The sequence below is a fragment of the Nerophis ophidion genome, linkage group LG01, assembly GCF_033978795.1.
Source record: "Nerophis ophidion isolate RoL-2023_Sa linkage group LG01, RoL_Noph_v1.0, whole genome shotgun sequence".
Taxonomy (NCBI): domain Eukaryota; kingdom Metazoa; phylum Chordata; class Actinopteri; order Syngnathiformes; family Syngnathidae; genus Nerophis; species Nerophis ophidion.
In genome coordinates this window covers 24089064-24095841 of record NC_084611.1, presented here as the reverse complement: position 1 = coordinate 24095841, position 6778 = coordinate 24089064, and the positions used below count along the sequence as shown (strand labels likewise).

The 6778-nt window shown below is 38.2% G+C and overlaps 1 long non-coding RNA gene across 1 annotated transcript; it reads right to left on the bottom strand.

Moving 5' to 3' along the window:
• On the bottom strand, nt 1–4962 carry LOC133551991 (uncharacterized). The gene is made up of 4 exons (XR_009806598.1): nt 4846–4962; nt 867–926; nt 572–712; nt 1–487 (listed from the first exon to the last, which is right to left on the bottom strand). It is a non-coding gene; the product is annotated as an uncharacterized LOC133551991 (long non-coding RNA).
• Nucleotides 4963–6778: the final 1816 nt, after the last annotated feature.

The following is a 6778-nucleotide window of genomic DNA, read 5'->3' as shown; positions in this document are numbered from 1 at the left end:
AACGCTGTCTGAACGCATCCGCTTAATAACTTACTGCTCTGAATGTGAAGGTTAATAAACAAATGTTTATTATCCGTTAAGCTTAGACAGAACTTTGTGTGACAACATGGCTGCTGCTCCTCCATGACGCCGTGCAAAACACATCTCAAAACAAACACCGCAAGGTCGTACAGTTCACAGCGGACGCGCAGAAGGAAATGAAGAGGAAGTAAATGGTCAAAGCAGGATACGCGAGAAGAAACATGGTCACTGTCATCTTGGCCAGCCATGAGCCCCAAGGTCCACGATTGCGATCCAATTATGTTTGGACAGGAGGATCAGATCACGGTGAAAACTAAACACTGATTTATTTGACAAGACCGAGGTGGCTTGCTTCTTCTCACAGTAGCATGTCGGTGTGCTGCTTATGTAACAAGCTGAGGTCACTTTTCTCAGTATTAGGGACAACAGGTAACAGCGGAGATGATCTCACAGGTAACGTTTAGTCCTGTCGAATGGATGATATTTGAATCCGATAAATCCCACAGTTGAGTTTTGATTAATCAAGATTAATCGCAGAAAATGTACTCACTTGCATGACTGAAATTCCGTCCATTCTTCCATTTTCCAGCGTGTCCCTCTCAGGGTAGCTGGCTTGGCTGGAGCATATCCTAGCTGCATTCAGGTGGAAGGCGGGGTACACCGTGGACCAGTCGCCACTTCATCGTAAGACCTAGAAATTTTGACACAAAGTAAATTTTATTGTCAGAATGTCATTGTTGCAGTGGCTTCCCTGCAGTCCCACTGACAAACACTTCACAGGATCCAAGCGTGCATGTTTTGACAGAGTTTTAATAATCATGTTTTTATCAAAAGTTTTCTCTCACAGAATGTGAATTTTCCGTCACGTCCGTATCCTCTCCACCCCTCCTGCTTCCGGCCGCCTACTGTTAAAGACAACAGATGTGTTATAACTTGGACTATGGAGAAGTTTGTTTTCCCAAGGTGCGAAGCGACTGGATCGGACACGATGTGAAGGTAACGACATATTTTAATCATAACTCAAAAAACGAACAAACGAAAGGCGCTCACAGAGGAGGTACAAAAACTTGGCTATGAAGCAAAACTATTACTACAACATAAACTATGGACATAAAACAAAACTTGCAAACTATGGCATGAATAACAAAACTTACGGGAACGATAAAAGAGCATGGATCATCAGCATGGAGCAAGGGTGTGTAGAGCAGTGGTTCTCAAATGGGGGTACGCGTACCCCTGGGGGTACTTGAAGGTATGCCAAGGGGTACGTGAAATTTTTAAAAAATATTCTAAAAATAGCAACTTCAAAAATCCTTTATAAATATACTTATTGAAAAATACTTCAACAAAATTTGAATGTAAGTTCATAAACTGTGAAACGAAATGCAACAATGCAATATTCAGTGTTGACAGCTGGATTTTTTGTGGACATGTTCCATAAATATTGATGTTAAAGATTTCTTTTTTTGTGAAGAAATGTTTAGAATTAAGTTTATGAATCCAGATGGATCTCTATTTCAATCCCCAAAGACGGCAGTTTAAGTTGATGATTACTTCTGTGTGTAGAAATCTTTATTTATAATTGAATCACTTGTTTATTTTTCAACAAGTTTTTACTTATTTGTATATCTTTTTTTTCCAAATAGTTCACAAAAGACCACTACAAATGAGCAATATTTTGCACTGTTATACAATTTAATAAATCAGAAACTGATGACATAGTGCTGTATTTTACTTCATCTCTTTTTTTCAACCAAAAAGGCTTTGCTCTGATTAGGGGGTACTTGAATTAAAAAAATGTTCACAGGGGGTACATCACTGAAAAAAGGTTGAGAACCACTGGTGTAGAGGATGGTAGAGGGTGATGTCGCCAGGCTAACTGCCAGGCAACTACAGGCTTAAATAGTGCTGTGATTATTGACAGGTGCGTGAGTCCTAACAAGTGAGCCAGGTGAAACTAATGGTTGTCATGGAAACTAAAACAAATCAGGGTGCGCAAAAACAGGAAATAATGGAGTTAAAAACAAAACAGAACATAACTAAACAGAACATGATCACAAAGACAAGACAAGATAATTAGATAAACTCGTACCACCTGTGCCCCTACCTGATGGTGCTCGTCCTCAGCACCATGGACAACGGCGGTGACTTTTGCTCTTACAAGCATGCTGGCCCCACCTCCCTCCACAGTCATACACCAGTGTTCCTCAAATCAATGGTCTGGACACAATTGGGAATCGCGAGCAGCTTGGGAGATTTTTATTAATGGTGACTAGACGCTAGTATTCAGAGGATTCAATTTAACACAGTTTACAAGAGCCTCTGTAAGTACATTAAGTAAGGACCAGCAATTAAAATCTCCCTGGGTTCTGGACAACAGTGGAACAAAATTGGCTTTACAAAGCTCTACAAGCGTATAAGTGACCTATACACCCAAGCATTGGAAACTTTGCAACGCAATTTTGTATTTGTACACAAATGCAAATTTTTTGGTCAGAATTTCATACGGGAACGTTTTTAAACGTTTTGCTTGAATGCATGTCATTCATTTGCACAAAACGTCATAACAGTTTTATCTAAAGTTCTTTCAGGCTGTATTTTGGAGTGAAATTTGCCAGTGAACACACCAGTACTCATTTTCACTGCATTGATCTGATTTCTGACCGTATAGCGGTTAAGGTAAAAGAGCTTGTATGGTCAAAATAAAATTTCATGATTAATCCAAGTGTGCTAATGATTTTTTTTGTAATTAATCACATGAGTTGACTCGTTCCAAATATATATATATATATATATATATATATATATTTTTTTTTTTTTGCAGTTGTGTTTTTATATGTTAATATATTGAGCATCCCATTGGAATGTTGTCTTCTTACTACAACACATTAGTATTCAGAGTTAATGTTTTGAAGAGCGGGATTATAACGAAAACAAACATTGGTATCAAATTTCCGCCCAGGTTGAAGTTGAGAAGAGGTTTATGTAAGAGTTAGTATCTATTTAATTTCTTGATTTATCTCCTTCTTCCAGACTTCGGTGTGAGCTTCCTGTTGTGTCCTGCTTTCAAATTAAACTAGGAGATATGAGAACTTCAAGGGTTGATCTTTTTTCCAAGGCAATAAGTCCTCTGCAAGCTGAGGATATCTAATATTTATGATACTATTGCACATTTTTTGATTCATGCAAATATTTTTATGAACTTTTGAATATCCTTGTGATGGGAAATGTATTGTTGCAATGTGTAGCCTCCAGCATTCAAAGGTGATCTATAGGGAGACAATGATGCGATACGCTGGTTTATTTCTTGCAAATAGGGAATAAAACCTTTCAGCCAGTGGTGCTTATTTTTTTTTTACGATTGTTTTGTGTGATTCATTGTAAAACTTCACAACAGAAACAGCTACTTTGTAGAAGCTATGTATAATATTATTATATTTCAGGTCACGTCACACTTTGGCAGAGTTCATTGGTCATCATGATAGGTTGGTTTGAATAAGGGGTGCTGGGGCGTTAGGATGTGTGCGTTCAGGAGTTTAGGGAGGGTAAGTTTGAATTTGCCTGCAAGGATGGAAGCGCCTTTTGCCTTCATCCTGGGGTTTCGCCCGGGGTCCGTCGTCACTAGCTTTTGGGAACAGTGAAACAAACATATTTATCAGTGATTGCTGAGATACGGAGAAGGGGTAAGATTATGTATCTACTCAGGGGTGTAGCACCAAATTTTGGGCACCATAGACAGATCCTTGAAGGCACACCCCCATTTTTGTTTACGTCGGTTTTATAAATAACATCTATTTACGATTTATGTCGTGTTCAGAGGCCCAGGTGCAACATACCAACTCGGCAAGTTTGGTGTATGTATTGGAAATAAACTAAAAACCAACCAAATCACTGTAACACTTGAACAAAACACACCTAAACCTCGTAAAATACCGAATTCAACCAACATTTTCAGGACAAATATTTTTTTGGTAACACTTTAGTATGGGGATGACATACAGTATTCACCATTAATTAGTTGCTTATTAACATGCAAATTAGTAACATATTGGCTCTTAATTAGTCATTATTAAGTACTTATCAATGCCTTATTCTGCATGGCCTCATTATACAACCAGGAAGCCACTAACTAAGAGTCTTCCCTCAATAAGTATTGTTTATTAGTAACCCTAACCCTAACCCTTATATGTTCCCCTAGTGTCCAAATAACTAAGTCTTTGTTACTTTAATAAGACACCAATTGATGGTGAATATGTCCCCCATACTAAAGTGTTACCAATTTTTTTAGATCTTTAAGATGGAAAATGTAGCTGCCATTATGATGTGCGGTTGTAATCGCCCTGAGAAGGGAGATGTTTTAGTTATACAGACACAAGGACACAACTTCATTCTGTACACGTCTGTAATGACTGCCACAATCAAACATCAAAATTGTATACATGTACACAGTATTTGAAGATGTCTCAAGTAAATACAAAGGTTCATCCCATACAGTAAGCCCATATTGTTTGAGTAGCAAAAGTCACTAATCATTCCTTAACATAACAAATGACACTGAATTATTACCAGAAACTCTATAAAACACACATTTAAACAGAAATACAAGCAGATTAATAATTAACTACACACAGTAACTTTGTATATATCCAACACTGATGATGCAGCTAGCATTCGCCTCGACATCGGCAGTTAGCATTAGCTTGGTCATATATTAAGCCTTGTCGACTGAGAAGACACAGATTATAACAATATACTCTTTCAAACATGTTTTAACAGTACGAAGATACATTTGAGGGTAAAACTATTTACATAAAATACTTGTACCTGAGAAGGGAGTTGTTTTAGTTGTACAGACACAAGTACACAACTTCGTTCTGCACACGTCTGTAATGACTGCAAGGAAGTCACGTGTCCTCTTAGTATAACTCCCAGTACAACGCGCCCCCTGCTGGAGTCGCCCAGTATTACAATGGCTCTTATTAATGCTGGAATTAAAACAAAATTAACTCCCTATATTACAAATAACGGTACTCTACTGTTGCCATTTAACAATACACATATTTAAGTTGCTAATATAAAATGACATAGGAATATAACTCAAGCGCTTACTCCACTACATACAATCACTGAAATATACTACTAACTAAATTTACATCCCATCACACAGTGATGTTTTCAAGTGACTGTAAGTCTTGAACTATTCAACATATTTCAATGGTTGGAATCTGCGCTTTTGCATGATATACTATTTACTATTGTCTTCTGTGTCACTGCAGCTCAAGACGAGGCACCAAGCAGTGTGGGTGGGGAGCGTTTCCACCGAATGATTCCAGAGCGGCCTGTCTGAAATGCGTGTCAGGGACAGATGCGGAAGGAGATTTTTACAACAAACTTCTAGAGCTTAGTGATATATCACATAGTAGGTGGGGTTTTTTCGTATTTCGCTGAGTTTGTTGCATTTTTGTTGCGCTTGGCTTGATTGTAAAATATGTCGATCCAGAGGGTGTCACACCTCGGTGAGGGATGTCTTGTCTTGGGTTTTTCTGTGTTATTATTTGCATGTTTTAATTTGAAAAGTAACTCTCCTCTCATTTCAGGTCACTTGCCCTTCCTTTTGTGTCATCAGTCTGACGTCATCCCTGTTCTCTGATTGCTTCCAGCTGTTCCCTATTACCTTCATGTGTTTTATAAGCTCACTCCTTCCTTTGATCTGTGCCAGATTGTCTCGTTTATTCATGCTCTCTAGGGTCAATGTCCTTGTCCATGCCTTGCCTTGTCTCGTGCTTATGTCCCTTGATCCTGAACCCCATTGTGAATATTTTGAGTTTTCCTTTCTTCCTCCTCAGCAGAGTGATTTTGATTATTTCGTCCTGCGATGAGGTGGCGACTTGTCCAGGGTGTACCCTGCCTTCCGCCCGATTGTAGCTGAGATAGGCGCCAGCGCCCCCCGCGACCCCGAAAGGGAATAAGCGGTAGTAAATGGATGGATGGAAGGGTTATTCAGCCGCAGTGATAAGTTTCAGTAAAATTTTTTCATTCATTCCTCAACTTTTTGAGTGACTATTTTTGTTAAAACTTTATTAGATTAGGTAGTGTAGAAATTTTCATAGCTGTTGTTTTGGTCCTCCTGTTGGAGCATTTTTTGTTAAATACTTTTTATAGCATATACGGCGTCAAATATTGTTCGTCTTTGCTTTTGTGTTTTTCTCCTTTCGGAGTGATTTTCGGTTGTTCTTTCTTTTTCTGGAACCTTTTCGCCGAGTAGTTTTTTGTGATTATAGATATTGTTATTTCTTGACTTTGGAGGTGAAAGGAAGTTGTCAAAAATAAAAGCCTGTCTAAAGTCCAACCTCTGCATCTGAGTCCAATCCTTTTATCAAGCTTGACAGAGGGGGTGTGACATTCATATGTTGTCAATATTCAGTGTTTTATTGTTCATAATTAATATTGTAAATCCCACATTCTATATTTTTATGTACATTCAGAAAAACATTTTTAATTCCATTCCGTTTTTAAAGGCGGTTTGTCATAACGTTTTTTTAGCATTCAATCAAACATTATTGTGAGGTTTTTTTTCTCTAAATTCGCAACCTGGCGCAAAAGAGCTTTAAATCTGTATTTGTTTTGCTTTTTCTTTGGCTCCTTGAGGACCCGCTTTAACACGATGCAATAAGAGAGGCCAAACATTATCCAGGCGAAAGTTTGTACCGAGTCTTGTGCTAAAATTCTTCTCAATAATATGTAACTTATTTTTACA